The 24,803-nt window shown below is 39.5% G+C and overlaps 1 protein-coding gene across 36 annotated transcripts in view; it reads right to left on the bottom strand.

The window, feature by feature from the left end:
- ZNF438 (zinc finger protein 438) overlaps positions 1 to 24,803 on the bottom strand; it is a 191,325-nt gene that overhangs the window by 81,232 nt on the left and 85,290 nt on the right. For all 36 annotated transcript variants that reach the window (XM_069547715.1, XM_069547720.1, XM_069547728.1 and 33 more), the window contains one exon: positions 16,251 to 16,328. The gene's annotated coding sequence lies outside the window, so the exon portion shown is untranslated. The remainder of the gene's footprint in view (positions 1 to 16,250; positions 16,329 to 24,803) is intronic.

Here is a 24,803-nt window from a genome sequence, read left to right as displayed (position 1 = left end):
TATAGGATGTTAATTATTTCAAAATAAAATGTTCTTAAAAATTACCTCTTCTGTTTTGCCTTTGTTGGCAGTCTTCAGAAATGCAACTGGCTTTTCTATACTAATTTTGCATCCAAAAACCTGGCTAAACTCTCTAGTTAATGCTACGAATTTAGCTGCAGAGTTCTGTAAATTTCCTACATAGACAATTATATTATTTACCAACAGTGACAATTTTTTTCTTCCTTTCCATTCCTACATCTTTTTTTTTTTTTAGGTTCACCCACTTGCAACATTTCACTCTGCTGGCTAGGATCTCTGGTACAATGCTGAACAGACATGGTGATATGGATCTTTATCTTTTTTTTGGATCTTTATCTTTTAAGAGTTACATTATATCTGCTGATGGCCAGTGATCATTTTAATTTCACCAGAATAATGTAAGGAAAATAAATTGCTTTTGCTTTGAACATTTATATCATAGAGGTTGCAATACAATTTTTAAAAATTTTCTAATACTAAAATGTTTATTTGAAAAGCATAAAAAGATATACTACACAAACTAACATGACAAAAAAAGAAGAGCAATACAGTATTATGTCACTAAAAGAAAATAAAAAGTTCTGACGCTGACCTTTGTTACCTGTAGACAATTAACAAACTTTTCTTTCAGTTCATGGTATGGAGCTGTCACTGCCAAGTAGCTGCCAAGCCAGAGTCCCCAGTTCCAAACCTTTCTCCCTTGTACCAGAAGTGGTCTTGTGCATAGTTTTCCCCTAAAAAAATGTCAGTGGAAGGGGACTGAATGTCAGACCTCAGGTTGAGGCTTTTCAGAAGCAGGTAAGATGGGTTCCTGCTCCTTTCTCAGCTGCTGGAGGATTCAAAGGTCCAGGATATAGACCATCACCTATTGATCAAGAATGTGTTCAGTGTACTGCTCAATAGCAATAAATATACTTTAATTAGGTTGAAGCTATTATGTTTTTTGTAGTCCATTTACTATATAGCACTTAGCTTTTCCCAAGTAACATAAAAAATGCTACCTTTAAGTGAAGTGCAAGCCAAACAAAAAAATCTAAAATAGATGAGAACTGCTTAAAGGCCCAGCAGCAGGAAAGACAGAAACCAAGGAAAAGATAGAAATGGTCATGTCACACAGTCAAAAAAATTTTTTTTAAATAATCAATTGTTTAAAAAAAATTTTTTTTTTGATGTGGACCATTTTTAAAGTCTTGATTGAATTTGTTACAATATTGTTCTCTTTTACATTTAGGTTTTTCGGCCGTGAGGCATGTGGGATCTTAGCTCTCCAACTAGGGATCAAACTTGCAACCCCTGCATTGAAAGGCAAAGTCCTAACCACTGGATAACCAGGAAAGTCCCAGTCACAAAACTTTTAATATTAATACAAGTACTGGGTTGTGGAAAGGAATCTGTGGTGACAGAAGTCATAAAAGTGGTTTTGCCTCAGAGGGAGCAAATCAAAGCGAAATAGCTAGAAAGTGGCTTGCATTAGGGATAATGGAAATGTTCTCCATCTTATTCTTGGAGGTGGTTTACATAGGTGTATACAACTGTCAAAACTCATTGAACTGAGAGCTGTGTGTTTCAGTTCAGTTCAGTTCAGTTGCTTAGTCGTGTCCGACTCTTTGCAACCCCATGAATTGCAGCACGCCAGGCCTCCCTGTCCATCACCATCTCCCGGAGTTCACTCAAACTCACGTCCATTGAGTCAGTGATGCCATCCAGCCATCTCATCCTCTGTCGTCCCCTTTTCCTCCTGCCCCCAATCCCTCCCAGCATCAGAGTCTTTTCCAATGAGTCAACTCTTCGCATAAGGGGGCCAAAGTATTGGAGTTTCAGCTTTAGCATCATTCCTTCCAAAGAACACCCAGGGCTGATCTCCTTTAGAATGGACTGGTTGGATCTCCTTGCAGTTCAAGGGACTCGCAAGAGTCTTCTCCAACACCACAGTTCAAAAGCATCAATTCTTCAGCACTCAGCTTTCTTCACAGTCCAACTCTCACATCCATACACAACCACTGGAAAAACCATAGCCTTGACTAGACGGAACTTTGTGGGCAAGGTAATGTCTCTGTTTTTGAATATGCTATCTAGGTTGGTCATAACTTTCCTTCCAAGGAGTAAGCGTCTTAATTTCATGGCTGCAATCACCATCTGCAGTGATTTTGGAGCCCCCCAAAATAAAGTCTGACACTGTTTCCACTGTTTCCCCATCTATTTCCCATGAAGAGATGGGACCAGATGCCATGATCTTCGTTTTCTGAATGTTGAGCTTTAAGCCAACTTTTTCACTCTCCTCTTTCACTTTCATCAAGAGGCTCTTTAGTTCTTCTTCACTTTCTGCCATAAAGGCAGTATCATCTGCATATCTGAGGTGATTGGTATTTCTCCCGGCAATCTTGATTCCAGCCTGTGCTTCATCCAGCCCAGCGTTTCTCATGATGTACTCTGCATATAAGTTAAATAAGCAGGGTGACAATATACACCCTTGATGTACTCCTTTTCCTATCTGGAACCAGTCTGTGTGTTTACTGTATGTAAATTATACCTCAATTTCTGAAAATGCATGAGATAGTTTCAAAAGCAGAGCAAGTGTCTAACTAAGCCTATGCATGTGTGCTCAGTTGCTTCAGTCATGGCTGACTCTTTGGGACCCCGTGGACTATAGTCCACCAGGCTCCTTGTCCATGAGATTCTCCAGGCAAGAATACTGGAGTGGGTCGCCATGCCCTCCTCAAGGGGATCTTTCCAACACAGGGATCGAACCAGTGTCCCTTAGGTCTCCTGCACTGCAGCAGGTTCTTTACCACTAGCACCACCTGGGAAGCCCAACTAAGCCTACAGCTGTAAGGGAAAAGAGACAGAAAACAGAACATTAGAATAACATTATTACTTGCTGTATTTATTGAGAATTTACAAGAAAGAAATCTGCATGGGCAAGAGATAAGAGGTTTGAAGGCAAAACTGAAAGGGAGCAGAGAATCCAGAAATCTGGAGGCTCCCAGAGTTAGAAAATTTGACTGCTTCTGGACTATACACAGTAAGAGGAGACTGAAAATTGCTTTGAGCAAAAATGGCCTTTTACATTTTCTACTGTGAATGGAGGGAAGTCAGCCTTGCTGTCTATCAAGATGAGCACACAAACTTCCCATGAAACCTATTTCAATTGGCCAACCAAGGACCCCTGTAAGCTGAGAGACAGGGGAATTGCAAAGAGGAAGCAAAGGAATAAATTAGGTGTGGGGCTCTCTGGTGTGCTGTTTTGGCTAGAGTGACAGTACAGAATTTATTGTCCAACTCGGGATAGTTTTGAGAGTGAAAGAGGGCATTATTACTTAATATGCATGAGTGCTATTAATATAAACTGAGACTGTCCCTGCCAGACTGGGACACCCAGTCCCTCTCTTACTGGCAAATGGAGTCAACTATAAGAAGGCAGATCAGAAGCCAACTAAGTTTCTGAGGGCACAACAAGGCCCAAAACTTCACAAGCCTGCCTCTACGCCGCTGGCTGACTCTGAAAACAATGTGCAGGCTGCCAAATTGCAAGGTCAGAGAGTAGGGAAAAAGGTTACAGAGCCCCCGGTATGTGCTGCATGCTGAGTCGCTCAGTCACATCCAACTCATTTCAACCCCGTGGACTGCAGCCCACCAGGCTCCTCTGTCCATGGGGATTCTCCAGGCAAGAATACTGGAGTGGGTTGCCATGCCCTCCTCCAGGGAATCTTCCCAACACAGAGATTGAAATCAGGTCTCCTGCATTGTAGGATTCTTTACCAACTGAGCTACCAGAAATGCCCAAATAGCCCCCAAAGAGGGTATATTTCCCAATCACAACCTAACTGTGGGCTTGGAAGAAGAGGAGCAGAGAACCTTCCAGTAGACAGATTCAGGTCCTAGAGAATAATGTACAAAGGATTTCTATCTGGAGAGCAGGGCCAGAGTCTAATCAAGGGACTTCTACCCCAGATGAGAGATCTTCCAAACACTTCTTGCCTTTTTTTTTTTTTTTGGTCACTGTCCATATTCCTAATTCTAAATGCTAACTTAGCTTCAGAAAATTAAACACAAACTCATAACTTGCTACTTGGGCCTAATGCAATAAATTATGAACACTGCACGTAATGTGATGGTGGTGAGAATAAACCCAAAGAGTCTTTTACAAAGATCACTGAGCTGCCTGCCAGGAGGCCATGATTCTCATCCAACCTTCACTATTAAGTGTGTGACCCTGGATAAATCATGATTCCTCTGGACTTCAGTTCCTTCATTTGCAAAATGAAGATGAGGATGCCTTCCAGTTCTATAATTCTAATTTAAAATTCTTGACCTTGCTGAGCCAAAAGAACTACAAAAATCCTCTACAAAATGTCATTACCTGGAGAATCCATAATAGACTAGTGAATCCGGTTTTTACAGCAGAAGCAACTCAGCACAATTCTAAAAAGTTATATTGGCAAGAAGGATCTTGGCACTTTTTCATTTCTTGATTTTTCTATATTATTTTGCTCTCATTATAGTACATTAAGGAATAAAATATAGCCCTTTTTAAGGGGAAAAGAAACTTGCCTTCCATTTCATTAGGCGTTCAAAACTAATCCAAAAAGAGAGGGGACCTACACTGTCGATTGTCAGTCCAGGTTCGATGCATGAGACAGGGTACTCAGGGCTGGTGCACTGGGATGACCCAGAGGGATGGGATGGGGAGGGAAGAGGGAAGGGGGTTCAGGATGGGGAACATATGTACACCCATGGCTGATTCATGTCAATGTATGGCAAAAAGCACTACAATATTGTAAAGTAATTAGCCTCCAATTAAAATAAATAAATTTTTTAAAAAAGGAACACAAAGAAAAAAAATTTTTTTTTAAGAAATTTCAATTCTTTGTAATATTTACAAACTAAAATTCAGAATGTTTTAAAAACCAAAATGCAATTTGGAGAAAACTTTCCATCTAAAAATTACCATAAAACTATATTTTATTATACAGTCAATATTCGTTGACAAAATGATTGATTAAAAATATTGATCAAAAATTGATTTAAAATATTATTTTTTCAAATATTAATTTTAACAATTAATTAATTTTAATTAATTCACACTAATTAAAATGTGGAAAATGTGTCTGCTAAATTTCAACTTTTGATGCTTCTAATTTCTGGAAGAAAATAATACTCGAGACTGTCTTCTTCATTGTCTTGATAAAACATACTTGAGACTGTCTTGATAAAAGACAAAAAGTAATATTCCATGCTACATTTTCAACTCATTAATGTTCAATATTTGTTTTTCTCTTTCTGACTTACTTCACTCTGTATTACAGACTCTAGGTGACCCAATTTCATTCATTTTTATGGCTGAGTAGTATTCCATTGTATATATGTACCACAATTTACTTATCCATTCATCTGTCTACAGACATTTAGGCTGCTTTCATGTCCTGGCTATTGTAAATAGTGTAGCAATGACATACATACACTACCATGTATAAAACAGATAGCTAGTGGGAAGCTGCTCTATAGCACGGGGAGCTCAGCTCTGTGCTCTGTGATGACCTGAGGGGTGGGTGGGGAGAGAAGCTCAAGAGGGAGGGGATGTATGTATACATATGGCTGATTCACACTGCTGTACAGCAGAAACAAATACTACACTGTGAAGCAATTATACTCCAATTTTTTAAATTTAAAAAAAACCCAATATCTTACATATTTTGTTACTCATAATTAATACAGTTTTATACATGTATAAGGATAACCTGATGGTTCAGTGGTAAAGAATCTGCCTGCCAAGCAGGAGACCTAGGTTCAATCTCTGGGTCAGGAAGATCCCCAGGAGAAAGAAGTGGCAACCCACTCTAGTATTATTTCCTAGGAAATCCCATGGACAGAGGAGCCTGGCAGGTTACAGTCCATGGGGTTGCAAAAGAGTTGGACATAATTTAGCGACTAGACAACAACATACACGTATAAAAATAAGAGCCAAATATTTGTCACTTCAAATCACTATGTGCTGGATAAAGAAAAAACAGCCAACATTTTGCAGATCACGCTATCACATACCTTAATACTAGTGAGTTTCTAAATCAGTTTTATTTATTGTCACTGACTACAAAGCTCTGAACCAGATCTTGCACTACCATATAAAACAAGGAATATAAACTCTACAGTGCTTTGAGAAAAGATCATTCGATTATCTGTTGAGTGAATAAAACAATAAGGAACTAGAATAAGCACCATAAAATACTCTGAATCTCTAAAACACAAATTTGAAGGCATACTTTAGATTATATAAAAGATATAAATAAGTTTAAGTAATGGAAAATTTGTAAGTGGAATACTGTAAATGTGCTAAGGAAATTATTTAGAGATACTTGACAGTAACTCTCAGGTAAAAGAAGATTTTCACCTTCTGCTAAGTCACAGTATCACAACTTTTTAAAAAAATTATCCCTTAAGAGACTGTTTCAAAAATTCTTGTTTACGTATAAGTACTGATGTTGAGAAGTCTCGTTTGTTCTTATTCAGAATACTTTGTATACGACAATTTTTTTTCCCTGGATTCTGGGAGAGTGTCTTGTATTATTTCTCTGATAACTTTCTCCCATTTTCTCTTGGATTAAGTGAGTGACTGAACTTTCTGGATCATGTCTCTAATGATTTCTTCCTCAGATTTATCTTTCAATCCCTGTCAGTCAGTCAGTTCAGTCACTCAGTCATATCTGACTCTTTGCAACCCAATGGACTGCAGCACTCCGGGCCTCCCTGTCCCTCACTATCTCCCGGCGCTTGCTCAAACTCATGTCCATTGATTCAGTGATGCCATCCAACCATCTCATTCTCTGTTGTCCCCTTCTCCTCCCACCTTCTATCTTTCCCAGCATCAGGGTCTTTTCAAATGAGTTAGCTCTTTGCATCAGGTGGCCAAAGTATTGGAGTTTCAGCTTTAGCATCGTCCTTCCAATGAATATTTAGGACTGATTTCCATTAGGATTGAATGATTGGATCTCCTTGCAGTCCAAGGGACTTTCAAGAGTCTTCTCCAACACTACAGTTCAAAAGCATCAATTCTTCGGTGCTCAGCTTTCTTTATAATCCAACTCTCACATCCATACATAACTACTGGAAAAACCACAGCTTTGACTAGACAGACCTTTGTTGGCAAAGTAATGTCTTTGCTTTTTAATATGCTAAGTTGGTCATAGCTTTCCTTCCAAGGAGGAAGTGTCTTTTAAATTCATGGCTGCAGTCACCATCTGCAGTGATTTTGGAGCCCAAGAAAATACTTTCTCAATATTTCCATTGTTTCCCCATCTATTTGCCATGAAGTGATGGGACTGGATGCTATGATCTTAGTTTTCTGAATGTTGAGTTTTAAGCCAACTTTTTTCACTCTCCTCTTTCACTTTCATCAAGAGGCTCCTTAGTTCTTTGCTTTCTGCCATAAGGGTGGTATCATCTGAATATCTGAGGTTATTGATATTTCTCCCAGCAATCTTGATTCCAGCTTGTGCTTTATCCAGCTCGGCATTTCACATGATTTACTCTGCATGTAAGTTAAATAAGCAATCCCTGTAAGAAATTTGCTTCAGCCATCATATTCTTAATTTTGTGGGTTACTTTTTGTTCTTTAATTTTCCTTTCTTTTCTTCTCCTTTTTAAAAAGGACACTGTTATCCATGCAAAATCTCACATTTTCAGAGACAGTACTTCTAGTTCGTTTCTTAAGTTTCCTATTTCTGTCTCTACAGTTCTGTCTTAGAATTCTCTGTTGCTCTTTATTTCTGCTTTCCTATGGGAGGCATTTCCACATATCTGATGATCTTTGACTGTCTTTTCCATTTAAGTGGAAAATTACTAGCAAAGCAAGATGGCAGCTCTGTCTGTGGGCTGAGCTTGTTGAAGGTGCTCTTTATTGAAAAGCAGCCAGCTGGCTTTCCCTGTGGGGAACCCCTGTAAGGAGTTTCTCTGCAAACAGTCAGCTTCTCTAGAGAAACTCCCAGCACCTGAATGGGGACTTGGAAGTTTGGCTCCTGGTGCTCAAAGTGCAGGGCAGATGTCTATGCAACCCCACCCTCGAAGCTCCCATGTTCCCGAGCCTAGGTTCTCTTAAGTTTCAACATCTTCAGAGAATAAACCTCTCATCCTCTGGGGAAGGTGGGTATCCAGCTTGGTTGAGACAAGGACCTGTGTGTCCAACTGGTCCTTTTACAGACTTTCAACTGATTCTGTGTTTCTAACTACTCCTCCAGCCTGAGCTGATAACTGTAATCATGGGACCTCCCAAGGTTCTGCAAGGCAAAACTATTTCCTTTCCTGTTACTCTCCTCTGTGAGAGCTCAGATTTTCACCTTCCTCTGCTAAGTCACAGCATCACAACTTTCTGTTCACGTTAGTGGATTAGGGTTAGTGATGTCATCTACCTTTTTTCAAAGACAGAGCTGGAATTTTTTCTTATTTCCTTCGTTTTGGATGGATTTGGTAAGAAGAGAAGGCAGAACATTCTTTGCATCTTAAAACCAGAATCTACAGTCTTTACATGACTTCACACATTGTGTGTCACAGTCTGAGGCCACTATAGTTTTGGTCTGCTGAGCACTCGCTTCCATTGCCCTTCTTTGAACCCCTTTGGAGAAAGCCTCTCTCACTCTAGGAGACCCAAGGGGGACCTTCAGTCCCTGGGCACACACACACCCCTCTACTGCAGAACCGGGAATACAAGTCCTTGGCTAGGACTCAGTGATCATTCATCACATGGGGTTAAGGAGAGTCGATTCGCATCTTCTTTAAGGCAGGTAGTGAGGCATTTGGCCCAGTGAATTCTCTTTCTGTTGGGTCTGCTAAACTGGGAAGATGACAGTCCCAAGTTGCTGCCGGCCAGTCATCTTACTGATCACATGCTGTCTGCAGAATGACAAACAAAGAAACCGGCAGAGCCGAAAGAGTCCAGCTGAGATCATCTGAGTTCCTGGCTGCAGCCATGCCTGACACCAGATGCACCTCTGGAAACCATAGTTATATAAACAATTAAGTTCCTTTGATTTTCATATGCTGGCTTGAGCTGGCCTTCGTGCATTTGCAACCGAAGGAGTTCTGATGAATTCATCATTTAATTGAAGTGTTCCAAATTACTAACAGTTGAATGATACACCACCACTTCTTTGCCAAAAATTAAACAGCCTAACCTCTTTTACTAAAATAAAATCGCAAATCATATATCCATATGTCCCTTTTGCCATTTAGGTAAGATACTTTGATTTTATCTGAATATTCTCATTTTTCAGGGCAGTGTACCTTGAAGAAAGATATATATATGTTCTATAGTTTTACAAACCCAATAGCCCCTAACCTGCAGAACAAATCTCATGCAGGGACTTCAAAAAGTCTTGTCATCTCTTTAAACCTTCTCTATCAGGGCTCTTAGTTTTCAATAAACTTCAAGTTTTATGGCTGTCTTGCATAAAAGCTATGTGGAAAAACAAAATAATGTACCTCAAAATATTTGTTCCCTTTGAAGGAAAAGTAGGGCTTAAATGTAAAGAATTATTCAGCCTCAATCTCTGATCTAGAGCCTGGATACCAGGATAATTTCAATGCAAGGGTTTATGGGAAAGAGGGAGAGAGTAATAAAATGCTTCTAAGGAAGTAGGTGGGATGCTTAGAAGTCCTGTGTCTCTGGATGCTCCTCCTGGACTAACCTCTCCAATATCACCTCTGGGGCACTGTGCTCACCAGCCCACAGTCAGCGTTTAACCCTCTGAGTCTAAAGTTCCATCCTGGGTCTTTTTATCAGCTTCAAGTGCATCTAGAGGCTATGCAGGTAATCCAATAGCATGAGGAGGCTAAACATTATTAATGTATTATAATTATTTTATTTGTACAAAAAATAAATCTTACTAAAATTCCAGTCTCTTGCATTCTCTTTTATTGACTTACTTTTTTTCATGAAGCATTTCTATCTCTTATTTCTACTTTCTCCATGATTTGCTTCATAATGCTATCTTAAATAATAGCTTTTTGGCACAGAAACTCCTTGTATGCATAGAAGTCATGTCTGAGTAAACACAAACAACAATGAAGATAATTAATAGTTCAGTTCATTGAAAGTGAGTATGTGCCATGCACTGTTCCAAGTGCTTTATAGGTTTTGTCTTCACTTCAACCCTACGAGGTGGGTAGGGGAAAGTGGGTACCCTCATCCTTTTTGCAGATGAGGGGGAGGAAGCACTGAGAGGGGTGAGCAATTGCCCAGATGAGAGAGCAAACAAGGTATAAGTATGACTCCAGTACTTTGTTCCAAGGATCTCTGCCCTTTAACAATTATTCTGTGCTCCACCAAGAAATATGCCATCAGTTATTGGAAGGAATGATGCTAAAGCTGAAACTCCAGTACTGCGGCCACCTCATGCAAAGAGCTGACTCATTGGAAAAGACTCTGATGCTGGGAGGGATTGGGGGCAGGAGGAGACGGGGACGACAGAGAATGAGATGGCTGGATGGCATCACTGACTTGATGGACCTGAGTCTGAGTGAATTCCGTGAGTTGGTGATGGACAGGGAGGCCTGGTGTGCTGCGATTCATGGGGTTGCAGAGTCGGACACAACTGAGTGACTGAACTGAACTGAACTGAATGGGCTGAATTGTGTTCCTCAAAATGTTATGCTGAGGTCGTAAGCCCGTGACCCCATGGACTGTAGCCCGCCAGGCTCCTCTGTCCATGGAATTTTTCCAGGCAAGGATACCGGAGTGAGTTGCCATTTCCTTCTCCAAGGGATCTTTCTGACCCTGGGATCGAACCCATGTCTCCTGCATTGGCAGGCAGATTCTTTACCACTGAGCCAACAGGGAAGCCCTGTCTTGGAATAGGGTAGGTCCTATTACAATATCATGGCCGTCCTTACAGGAAGAAAGTCTGGACACAGGGAAGACAGTAATGAGAAGACGGGGGTAGAGGGTGGAGTGATACAGCCACAAAGCAAGGAATGCATGGTGCCACCTGAAGCTAGAAGAAGCAAGATGGATCCCCTGAGAGGGCTTTGCAGGAGCAGGGCTCTGCCAGCACCTTGATTTCAGGTTTCTTGCCTCCAAAACAGTGAAAGTAAAAATTTCTGTTGTTTAAAGCCACACAGTTTACGGTACATTGTTACACATAATAGTCCTAGGAGAATAACAGTCTCTCATGTATACTGAAACATGCTATCCTCTCAACCTGTTATTTTCAATTTTAACACAAATGACAAAGTGGGTATCATTTAACTTTCCTCTTAATTCTATTTAAAGAAAACCAACAGTGAAGGGCAGGGGTTGCAGAGGGGTAGGTTGTGAGAACTGGAAAGTTCTCACTCATCTCATAGAGGCAGCTCCTCACTAGCTCTAATGGATGACAGTCACTTCGAATGGCAGGCCTAAAACTGTCACATCTTACAGTTTTCCAGAAAACCCAGAAATCTGGATGTGCACATTAACGGGGTTAACAGAAAATCCAATTAGGAACTAGTTAGAATAATACCAGTTAATAATGTTATTCATAGCGATGGACCAAATTGGGCCACAGTGTCTGCTGTGTGTGTGCACTCTTTGCTTCCTATGTCTTCTTTCCCATTCTGCAGGCCTCCATCCACCACACCTAGGAAGCAGGTTCAGGTTTGGCCCTAGAAGTGAGGTGGGAGGCAGCACCTCAGGACCAGGGACCCTTCTTGGGATGTGTGGCAGATGGGGAAGAGTCCTACACACATATGCTCCAACACTGACTGAGTGCAGACTTCTGGATCCATATCTGAGCACTGTTCTAATACCATCCTTCCAATGGTCTCAGCTGGTCTTCTGAAAGCATTTCTCTTTAGACTTAGGGCTTTAATGGGATAAAAGTTTGGGGTAAGCCTAGGACATGACTTTGGTACTTCCCAGGCTCACAGACACTTCATTCATAGTCTTGTCCTTATAACTTAATGAGTTCCCTACTCATTTCTTATCTTTTCTCTGTATACTTGAAAGAAGTGTAACTGGATGACAACTCAGAGCTGAGAGCTGTCTTTCAGTATTCACCACCCTGTAATCTATGAAAGGTGCCCAGAAACCTGGAACCACTTTTGAACAGCAATTTTGTGAAAGCACATTTACAAAATGTGACTTTCATACTTGGGCTTATTAAAAACTTCAAAAATATAAACTGTTCTGAGAACATTAACATTACTGTTAGTCTGATACATCTATGACTATTCAACAGCCTTAGAATTTTCCAGGTCCTCACTGGCTATAAACATTTCTTCAGTATCTGCTAGAGTCCAAACCCATTTGATATGGTGCAGAAATGAATCATTTCTTCTGGTGAATGAGAGGGGGTACTTGGGATGCTGCCAGGACTCTCTCCGCTGCAACTGAGATACCTAAATCAGGGATGAGATACCTAATTCAGGGATGCAGCTTGGCACATCATGGTGGTAGGGATTATAAAACTGACAAATGTCGTTTTGGAAGCTTAGTAGAGCAATGTTAAGATGTGAAATACACAAAATCCGTCCAAGTCATCTCATTTATTAGTTTTTCTCTTGAATTAAAAATCTCTCATTCTTCCATGGGGTTTTATACCTATAAAATCATACTGAAATTCACTAGCTTATTATTCTCACAACAATCTCAAATGGTCAGTAAAACGGGTTTTAGTCCCATAGGACAGCTAAGGGAACTGAACCTGAGAGCAGCTTTGGTTGTCAGTGGAGAAGGAGAACCTTATTACACCCAAATCTGCCTCCAACCTCCAATTTCAAGTCACTGATCTTTCCTAACAATAAAAGGCACATGGGCTTGTAGGATCAGGCTGTGCAAATAGTTAGATGATCAGATTTGGGATTGAAACCCAGATCTATCACCGACTAGACTTCTGACCTCCGATTCATTTCTTAAACATTTCTCAAGCCCAAGTTCCTCCATTGTAAAATGGAGTTAAGATCCTAAAAGACACATAAGGCACATGGTGCAGAGCAGTACTCAACAGATTTAATTTCCCCTCTCTTCCCTTTCTCTTACAGGCTCCCTCAAGTCTAAGCAGACCATTCATCACCTGGTTAAACATTTGGATGATTAGTGAAAAACCTAAGCTTTATATATATAAAAAAAGTGGAGATATTGATAACACAACAATAAATTGTCACAGGAAAACAAGGCCACAGCAGAAACTGCTGTCACATAAGTACTATTACAAAACAGCCAAGAGAGTGGTTCTTTTTTTTTTTTTTAATCCACGATGTTGAATCCTTTTTTAAAGGGGGCAGGTCACATCAAAACATCTCATCTTGAATTTATTCTCTGCCATCTAATAAACAGGGCCCATTGCTGCCAAACATAAATTATTTAAAACACACCAAAGAGATGAGAAATGTGTTCGACCTACTCAAAGTCTGAGACTTCTAAGTGTGGATACCCTGGCAGCCTTCTCGTCCCACATCAGCCCCCAGGATTACCTGGTGTGTCAGTGTCACAGGAGAACTAAAATTCTAATTCCTTTCATCTCCTATCTGCTGGCTCCCCTGGGTGAGGGTAGGGTGGGGGTGCTCATGGACTGACACCAGCAGGGGATGGGCCCAGAGAGGAGGCTGGGGGCTGCAGAAATGGGCAGGAGACAAGCATGAACTCAGAGCAAGGATAGCTGCTCCTGTCAGGAAGCAGGCATGGGTCCGCTACCAGAAAAATGAAGCAACTATCAAATTCAATGCTAAAAATATTAAAGTGCATAGCATAATTTAGACTACTGCTTCAAATTTCAATGAGATGCTGGAGAATTATGCGCCAGTAAGTATGGTATATGTGACTCTGGCTGCTGGCACCATCCTGCAGAACTGGGGTTATGTTATTGTATGTGTGGGTGGTTATTAAACGCTTTAAGCTTAAGCTAAAGGTCGTATTCCTCCTGCACATAACTTCAGTTACGATTATGAGTTAGACTTGGTCCATGAGCAGACAATGGTCTCCTTCCATTAAATGCAAACTGGGGGAAATTACTGTATAAGTTGCCAGGCTGTGAGAGAAAAGAGATCACACTAATGAGGGTGAAGCGGTGTAATAGGTTCATAGAACAAATCATGCCAAGCTCAAGAAAGATATCGTCAACTCCTACACACCCAAATTAAAAATGACCCCCCATGTGACAGGACAACTGAAGCACTGTTTACCGTCCTCATCTACTGTGGGGAGGGTCAGGAGAACAAGAGCCTCCTTGCCCTCAATTCAGAGCTCATGAGAGTACCAGTGACCTAGAGCTAAACGTCTCTTATGCAAATATTGGAAACCCAAAAGCTCCTGTCATGAGGGTGTTTAATATGGAGGGCCCTTGCCAGAGCCCCTGCTCAGACTTCCTACCACTCAGGCTGCCCAAGAAGTCCCTATTTTGCTTCCAGGACATGAGAGATATGCTTCCATATTCAGAGTCAGAGGTTCTCTACAACGGCAGTCCCCAACCTTTACAGTATCAGGGACAGGTTTGGGGGAAGACAATTTTTCCACAGAATGAGGCAGGCGGATAGTTTTGGGGTGATTAAACACATTACATTTATTTCTATTATCATTACATTGTGATATGTAATGAAATAATTATATAGCTCACCAAAATGCAGAATCAGTGGGAGCCCTGAGCTTGCCTTCCTGAGCTCAGGCAATAATGGGAGCGATGCGAAGAAGCTATAAACACAGATGAAGCTTCACTCGCTTGCCCGTGGCTCACCTTCAGCTGTCTGGCCCGGTTCCTAACAGGCTGTGGACTGGTACCAGTGGCCCACGTGTTGGGGATCCCTGCTCTATAAACAGTGTGATATGTGGTGGCTGCATCAGTACTTATGAGTTAAACAATCTTGGGAGGGCGGACTGAGAAACTTAATGACTATTTATAACTGTTTTTGTGGAAAAATGTTTTCTGCATTCCAAACAACATTATTGGGCATGAACTTCGGGACCACAGTTTATTTCTGAGGCAGGGAACCGACTGTGTCTTGCTAATTACACCACGGCCAGTTTTCCCAGGACAAGATGGCAGCGTGGTGGTCTGCCAGGGTGACAGGACGAGAATGAACGGTTGCCACGAATATGGACTATGTGTGTCTGTAAGGATGTAAGATAGAGGGGAGGATGGGAGAAAAGCCCAGGCACATTCTTAATTTGTTAAACAAATAATGAGCATCATTAAAGGCTATGCTGAACGCTGTGCAAGACAAAACTACATTAGACAAGATGTTTGATTTTCTGGTCCTCATAACCTCCCTGGGAGATAAGACAGACACCAACACACACACACACTGAAGTGGCAGTGTAAAATATACTGAAACAGTGATAAAAACAATCCTGGGTGAAGTCAGCAGAGAGAGGGAAAGCTCGTGCTTCTAGCTAGAGTGATCATGGGAAGCTTCGTGGAGGAGTCCACACTTGAGCTCAGCCTTGAAGGTTTGCACAAGACTTCACGTAGAGAAACCAGAAAGGGAGGAGCAGGGGACATTACAGAGAAACACTAACAAAACAGTCCAAGTCGAGATGTAGAGGCAAGAACAACAAGGAGATTTCAGAGAACAGGAAGAAAGCTCAGCTGGCTAAAGATGGGGATATTTTAGGAGCTTGATTGAGGGCTCTGAATGCAGGCAAAGGCATGGATTCTATCAGCAGTGAGTGAGGAGCCACTGAAGGGTTTTAAAATTATTGGAGTGGCTCTACATGCAGATCTGTAGGGCAGCGAAAATAGGACAGACGACAGAATGAAGACAAAGACCATGAGGAGACACTTACAATAGTTGGGATTGGTTAAGATGAGACCTCAAAGCTAGGTTTTTGGATAAATAGCTATGTATTTAAGGTTCCAGTGATAATTACTAAATATCTCCCTTTAATGATCAAGAACATATTCAAAAAAGCCAGACTTAGAAACTGAAAATATATTTGCTACAATGGAAAACCATTTTACAAACATTAAGTTTGGCCCATAGTTGGGAATTGACACCTAGACTTGATACAAAATAAAGGTTGGTCGTGAGGTGCTACTCTCATTTTTAAAGCAATACCTTGAGTTTAAACATTATATTTTCAACAAGCACATGAGATTTAGTGAGTAATCATCTCTCCAATATCTTCCAAGACCAGTGATTCAATATACAAGGGAACTATAAGATATTCTGAACAATTGAGCCTTGAGAAATCATCAAAGGTGGTGAACTTAATTCTTCACATTTTAAATCAGTCTTAAGCTGGTGCTGAGTGATGTGAGTGGACTTACGTGAGTTGACTCGACTTAGCAAATGTCTTCTAAACTTCACATTTTCAGTGCTGGATGAGACATGGCATTCATCTTTATCTGAAAACAAATGTAATGGAAGTATGAGAGAATTGATAGGTAGCTTACAGAAGCTAATTAGACGACTCCACCTAAAGATCAAAAGAGTTATATTTAGTTCTATAAAACTGATACTTAGGTATAATTTAAGAACCTAAAATAAAAATTTCTAGCTATGCTCAAAGACTTCTAAAATAGGAGGTATAACACATTTCCTTCCTATGTTTTTATGTCAATCTCCTAAAAGTTCTGGAAAATAATATATTTAAGCCTGATTTACACTGGATCATTTAAAATCTAGCCACCAATCAGCCTACTCAGTACTATATCATGGAGAGCAGGGAGAGGTGAAGTTGACTAAGATATAGCTCCCGTCCTCAGGAAACCCACAAACCACCAGAAACAGATGAACATGAATAACTCCACATCAAGGCAGACATGGTAAACGCTAAAAATGGTACAAAGTGCTACTGGATTTGGGGGGGGCAGGGGGTGTTACTACAGGGAAAATATGTGACGGCTTTGTATTATGGCCTGAACTGTGTCTTCCAACCCCTTCCCCCCTCCAATTAATGTGTTGAAGCCCCAATCCCCTAGAACATCAGGATGTGATTGTATTGGAGATAATGCCCTTTAAAAGGTGACTAAGGTGAGGCCTTTGGGGTGGGCCCTAATCCAATGTGACTGGTGTCCTATAGGAGAAGGAAGTTAGGAAACACAGAGACACACCAGGAGAAAGACCACAGTGGACACGGCAAAATGACGGACACCTGGAAGATAAGGAGAGGAGCCCCAGGGAAACCAAGCCTGCAGACACCGAGATCTCAGAGGCCTGGTTTCCAAGACTGAGCAGACAAATTTCTGCTGTTGAAGTCACTGGTCTGTAATATTTTGTTATATAGTCCTAGCAAAGCAACACAGTCTGTAATGGTGACACTTAAATTCAAAGAGATAGGACTTTTAGTAATCAGATAAAGGTAAGGTTTGGAAACAATATTCCAAGAAACAAAAACTACTTTATTTTAGGCACAGAGGCCACAATACAGTGTGTGAGCTCGGGAAAGTCAATGTGCTTCTGTAACAAGAGTGTCGGAGAGGATGAGAAAAGTAGGTGGGAGAGGAAGTGGGGGTGGGGGGGAAGCAGGAGGGAGAGAGGGACAGGAGACCCACAGAGCAGCAGACAGGCAAGGACTGCAATGCGGGCTCCAGGTCCTGCTGTGAAAGGGCTGAGCACTACCTTCAGTATATGTGGTTTTATCGTGTACATAAAAAGAGCCATCAAGGGTTTTCAGCAGAAAACTCATTCAAATTTATATTCTAGAAAGATGGTTCTGCTTTTAGAGTTACTACAAGAAGACTGGAAAGGCAGTGAGACCTACAACAGTCAGGATAAGAAGAAACCAGGGCAATGGCAATGGAATTAGAAAATCAAAGATACAATGAAAGTGTGCTTGAAAATGAGAACCAGAATAACCACCCCTTAAGGTAGGCAGGACTGAGGGCTGGACCAGTTACCACCATCCAGTCAGACAGTAACAAGCGCAGCATCCTCGGCCTCCACGGACTTTGCCTTTCAATCACAACCATGCGTTGTGTGCATCCCTTTAAGAAACTGACCACTCCAAAGACTCACCTGACTTCTAGCATCTCCCCTTAGAACTTGAAAGCCGAAACATAATCAATAAAAACCCTACACTCATTTCCTAAAGCAGCCCCCCACCCACCCCCAATCTGTGTGGTCACTCTTGCTACAGCAAGTCAACAGGGAAGTCTGCTTACCTCCAAAAAGGTTTATTTATTTGATAAGCGGGCTTTCCACAAAAAACTGATGTCTATCAATGAAGTCAAGGAAGAACAGCCAAAGAACGAAGCACCCTGTCTTGTGTTTTCAGAGCAGAAGGAGGACTAAGAATAACTTAACAGTCACTCATGATCTTAGAAAGAAATTTCAGGAGGGCAATAAAAGAAAACCAAAAAATGGAAGAATTAAAGAAAAAGGAGAAATGGAATTAACTACCAAATATTATTCTTTTAAGAGGCCTTGCATAGTTTGAAAGTAAACCTGAATCTTCAATAAGAGTTACTATTTCCTTTTTAATGACAGTAAAACGAAGGAAAAGGGATTAATAATGAAGCAAAGTCAAGAGAAGGTAGAGTTAGCCATGTTAAGAGGAGAAATTCTTTCTTCATGGTTAGAAATGGAAGAAAGGATGGGTGATGGATATAGATAAAAATTATTGTGTGTAAGGGTGTAAAATTGAGGGAGTTAAGGTCAATAGCAAGGCCATTTACTGTGAGAGAGAGAGGAAGGAAGTAGGGAGGGGAGGAGAGGTGGAGAAACAGTACATAAATGAAGACATATCTGAATTTAAGGGCTTAAAAGAAAAAAGTTAGAGAAGAGAAAGGGGCTTTCAGCGTCTGAGATCTTGAAATGATTCTGACTGACAGAACTGAGCAACTTAAAGAATAATGAGTTCTAAGTATCAGAAATCCCAAAACATGAATTAGAAGAAACAGATATAATCACATGGTGTGGTGTGCAAAGAACAGTTTCAAGTATGATGTTGACATGACTGAGGAAGTTAGAGTGATGGGCCTCTTGGAAATCAACCAATAACAAGCCTTAGAAATGGGAGATGGCAGCCTAAGACTTAGAAGAAAAGGAACTGATGCACAAAAGGTGGCACCTTGATCCTGAATTGGCAGTGGAGAGCAAAGGAACACATCACCCTCCCTTTAAAATCTATAGACTTAGAAAAATTAAAAAAAAATTTCTTAAGATGGTTGTGGGGAAAAAAAAACTGGCACTACCTACAAAAGCCAGGTTTAAATTTCTGGGGAGGAAAGGGAAGAAATCTGGGGGTAAGATGAAAGTTATAGGGACTTCCCTGGTGGTCCAATGGTTAAGATTCCATGCTTCCAATGTGGGGGCTGAGTTCAATCCCTGGTCAGGGAACTAAGATCCTACATGCTGTGTTTCTTTGAAAATGTTAATAAAACTGGCAAATACTTACTAAGAAAGAAAGAAAGAAAAAGCTCAAATTAACAGTATGGTATTTAAAAAAAAAAAACATTGTTAATCTGAGCTTTCTCTAGTTTATTTGAATTTAGTTTGCAGTTCTTTTTTTTTTCTTTTTTAGTTTTTTATTTTTTTAATTTTAAAATCTTTAATTCTTACAGGCGTTCCCAAACATGAACCCCCCTCCCACCTCTCTCCCCATAACATCTCTGTGGGTCATCCCCATGCACCAGCCCCAAGCATGCTGTATCCTGCGTCAGACATAGACTGGCGATTCAATTCTTACATGATAGTATACATGTTAGAATGCCATTCTTAGGTTTTTGAGATGGAAAATTATACCTTATGTTGAAAACATATGCATTTAAAGTTATCCAATACTCCCTAGTGTTGGGAGTATTTACTCCCAACTTTGTGTCTCACAAGTTTTGATACTGTTCAACATACTTTGATCATGGTTGTATTTCTTTGACCCATGGATTATTTAAAAGAATACTATTTATTTTCCATGCAAATATAGGCTTTTTTATGTTTCAGTTATATATTTCTAATTTAATTCTAGGAATATATACTATATGTTATCCTTTGAAATCTGTTGAGATTTGCTTTTTGGCTTAGTACATGCTCTATTTTAGTAAAAGTTCCTTGCATGCTTGAAAAGAACGTGTATTCTGCAGTTGTTGGGAGTAATATTCTATAAATAGCAATAGGTCAAGTTAATAACCTTGTTTAAATATTCTATCACCTTACACTTTTAACACTCATGTTAAAAATCTGCTTGTATGGGATCTAATTAAAATTAAAAGCTTCTGCACAACAAAGGAAAATATAAGCAAGGTGAAAAGACAGCCTTCTGAATGGGAGAAAATAATAGCAAATGAAGCAACTGACAAACAACTAATCTCAAAAATATACAAGCAACTTATGCAGCTCAACTCCAGAAAAATAAACGACCCAATCAAAAAATGGGCCAAAGAACTAAACAGACATTTCTCCAAAGAAGACATACGGATGGCTAACAAACACATGAAAAGATGCTCAACATCACTCATTATTAGAGAAATGCAAATCAAAACCACAATGAGGTACCACTTCACACCAGTCAGAATGGCTGCGATCCAAAAATCTGCAAGCAATAAATGCTGGAGAGGGTGTGGAGAAAAGGGAACCCTCCTACACTGTTGGTGGGAATGCAAACTAGTACAGCCACTATGGAGAACAGTGTGGAGATTCCTTAAAAAATTGCAAATAGAACTACCTTATGACCCAGCAATCCCACTGCTGGGCATACACGCCGAGGAAACCAGAATTGAAAGAGACACATGTACCCCAATGTTCATTGCAGCACTGTTTATAATAGCCAGGACATGGAAACAACCTAGATGTCCATCAGCAGATGAATGGATAAGAAAGCTGTGGTACATATACACAATGGAGTATTACTCAGCCGTTAAAAAGAATTCATTTGAATCAGTTCTGATGAGATGAATGAAACTGGAGCCGATTATACAGAGTGAAGTAAGCCAGAAAGAAAAACACCAATACAGTATACTAACACATATATATGGAATATAGGAAGATGGCAATGACGACCCTGTATGCAAGACAGGGAAAGAGACACAGATGTGTATAACGGACTTTTGGACTCAGAGGGAGAGGGAGAGGGTGGGATGATTTGGGAGAATGACATTCTAACATGTATACTATCATGTGAATTGAATCCCCAGTCTATGTCTGACGCAGGATGCAGCATGCTTGGGGCTGGTGCATGGGGATGACCCAGAAAGATGTTAGGGGGAGGGAGGTGGGAGGGGGGGTTCATGTTTGGGAATGCATGTAAGAATTAAAGATTTTAAAATTAAAAAAAAAAAAAATCTGCTTGTTACACTAGTGGTTGAAAGAGGTTGCAAAATTCTCCAACTATGATTTGTCTGTTCTCCTTTTTGTCCTGTCAATTTTAGCTTTACGTATTTTCAAGTTATGCTGTTAGGAACATATAAATTTAGCACTGTTCTGTCTTCCTACTGAATTAATCATTTATCATTATAGAGCATTCCATAATTCATTCTTCTTAAGGACTACTCTGTCTGATATTAACATATAAGATTTCCTTTAGTCAGTATTTGTTACAGTGTACTTTTTATTTTTTCCCATATTCTTTTATGTGAAATATGTCTTAACTATACATTGTTGTCTTTTTTAAAAAATCTAGTCCAAAAATTTCTGGTTTTAATTGGAAGCAGCAGCCTATTTACATGTAATTTAATTATACTTAAAGACACTTTCATGTTATTACTTTTCTATTCATTCCTTCTGTTCTTTTTCCTTTATTTATTCTTCTTTTTTTGATACTCGATTTTTAAAATTATTTTACCTTTGGTAAACTTTTTGTTTAAACATCTTTGTAATATTTCTAGCAATTATCTTAGAGATTAAAAATACTTCCTTGATTTCAGATGACTTTTACCACTTCCTGGGTGAGACAAAAAAATGTTAGTTTAACTTCATTTACACCTACTGGCCCTTTGTTCCACTGATTTTAAATATTTTATTTCTACTTATGTTTAAAGCCCCACAAAACATTAATATTGTTGCTTTCAATGGTCTGAAATCTTTTATATTTATTCATAGGCTTTCCTAGGTGCCTCATTTTTCCTGAGGTTCTATGGCTCATCTGGGATCACCTTTCTTCAGACTGAATAACTTCCTTTAGTATTATTGCACTATCGGTCTACTCGTGATAAAATCTCCCATCTTTTGTCTAAAAACATTTTTATTCTGCCTTCATTAAAAACATATTTTTGCTGGGTACAGAGCTGCAGGTTGGCAGTATTTTTCCTTTCTGCATGTGTTTACGGATGTCATTCCTTAATGTTCTGATTTTAATAATGTCTGTAGGACAGTCAGCCACCTTACTGCTGTTCCTTTGAAGGTAGTGGGGCTTATTTTTTTGATTGTTTCAAGATTTTTTCTTTATACCTGGTTTTTACAAGTCTCACCAAGTTGTACCTACATGTGATTTTCTTCATATTAATCTTGCTTGGGGTTCACTAAGTTTCCTGTGCTCCTTGAATTTGTGTATTACTATCGTTAATCAGTTTGGAAAACCTCTGGTCATTATTTTCTCAAATACTGCTTTTCTCATTCTCTCCTCCGGGGACTCTAACCACATGTATGTTAGATGAAGTGACTTGATCCTATGTCTCCTAAGCTGTTTTGCTCTTTCCATTCTTTTTCCTTTCCGAGATTGTACATTTTCCCACTGAACTGACCTTTAGTTCACTAGTTCTAGTTATTTATTTTCTGTTGTGCCCACTTTGCTCTTAAACGTAAATCTTAATTTCAGATGTCATATTTTTCAGCCCTAGGATATCCATTTGACTATTTTTTTAATATTTCCACCTTTCTGTTAATATTGTTCATCTTTTCATCCATTTTTCTAACTGCTTCATTTCCTTTAGCACATTTACAACAACTATAAAATCTTCGTTTGGTAACTTCCAGGTCTGTGTCACTGGCAGATCTGCTTCTATTTATCTTCTTTGAACATATATATATATATTTTTACTTTTCACATGTCATATAACATTTTACTGTATTCTCAATATTTTGAATGTAGTAGCCATAAAACTGTGGCTGACATTATTTTCTCCCAGTGAGGGTTCATCCTTCCTTCTATTAGACTGGTAGGGTAAGGAGCTGTTCACCTCAATCTAATTATTTTACTTCTGGTGTAAAACATCTCAAAGGTGAAATTAATTGTGTTTATTGCAGCTGCACCCTAACCCTACCACAAAGAGTCTGTCTCCTAAGCACTGTAAGACTGCAGAAGACATCACTGCATATTTCCAGCTCATCTTCCCAACCTCCCATCCTTTCTCAAGGCTCCGTAAACAACCTATGGGGGAAAACCAGCTGTGTGTCTGAAGCCTCCCTAGGTTCCAGTTCAATATGCCAGACTATGTGATCACCAAAACTTCCACGGTTTCTCTTTTCCCTCATAGAGTCTCACTTATACAGCAAGCTTGATCCTTAGCCAGTGTTCATTTTGAGCAAACACACTTAGGAAAGAGGACTTCTAGCAGTTTCATCTCATAGGTGCTCTTCCATTTTTATTACTTCAGTTCATTCAGTATTCTTTCCATTCATAAGCTCTAAGGTCTTCAAAAATACGACTGTGCTTGAGTGACACAAATATTTTGAAACTCCTCGCATTGAGAAGTGGGTATAAATGTACTTCCCAAGCTTTGAATCTGAATGGCCTCTTTGACCAATAAATTATGGTGGCTATGACAAGACACCAGTTTTTGGGTCTAGAACTTAAGAGACATGGACAATTTTAACCTCTTATATCTAGGAATATATGGAAGGCACTGAACTGCCACTAAAGAGAGCCAACTAATCTGATTGATTAAAAAACAAAAAAACAGCTTTTGTTTTCACCAATTTTTCTTCATTATTTGTCTGTTTTATAATATTCTATTTTATTGATTTCTATTTCTTGTTTTCTACCTTCAACTTACTTTCGGTTCATTTTAATTTTCCAGCTTCTAAAAGTGAAAGCTTAGATAACTGGTTTTAGACCTTTCTTCTTTTTTACTATCTGTATCTTAAAGCTATACATTTTCCTCTAATCACAGCTTTTGCTGTATAAGTATTATTCCCATGTATTTTCATTTTTCATTGAGTTTAAAATATTTTCTACTTTTTCTTGTGATTTCATGGAATCATGCTTTATTTAAAAGTGTACTATTTAATTTCTAAATATTTGGGGAAGAAATTCTAGATATTCTATTGCTATTCATTTCTAATATAATTTAGAAATAGTGAAAGAACATGTCCTGCATACTTTTAATCTTTTAAAATATACTGAGACTTGTTTTATGATCTAACATATGACCTACCTTGATGAAAATTTCATGTGTACTTGAAAAGAATGTATATCTTTCTATAAATGTCAATTAACTCCAACTGGTTAACAGTGTTGTTCCAGATTTCTTTTTTATTAATATTCCACCTACTTATAAATCAAATGCTGAGAGAGAAGTGTTTGAGACTAACTACAACTATAGTTTTGCCTATTTATCCTTTATGTTCAAGGATAACAAGGCAGAATATGTCACCGTGCTTACTTAACATATATGCAGAGTACATCATGCAAAACACCAAGCTGGTTGAAGCACAAGCTGGAATTAGGATTGCGAGGAGAAATATTAATAACCTCAGATACGCAGATGACACCATTCTTATGGCAGAAAGTGAAAAGGAATTAAAGAGACTCTTGATGAAGGTGAAAGAGGAGAGTGAAAAAAGCTGGCTAAAAAGTCAACTCAAAAAATGGCTCTGTACCAGTCTAGAGAGGTGGGATGGGAGGGAGATAGGAGGGAGGTTCAAAAGGGAGGGGATATATGTACACCTAGGATTCATGTTGCAGTTTGACAGAAAACAACAAAATTCTGTAAAGCAATTATCCTTCA

This window comes from Ovis canadensis, chromosome 13, assembly GCF_042477335.2.
Source record: "Ovis canadensis isolate MfBH-ARS-UI-01 breed Bighorn chromosome 13, ARS-UI_OviCan_v2, whole genome shotgun sequence".
Lineage (NCBI taxonomy): Eukaryota > Metazoa > Chordata > Mammalia > Artiodactyla > Bovidae > Ovis > Ovis canadensis.
The sequence above is the reverse complement of the archived record's forward strand: the minus strand, read 5'-3'. Positions and strand labels throughout refer to the sequence as shown.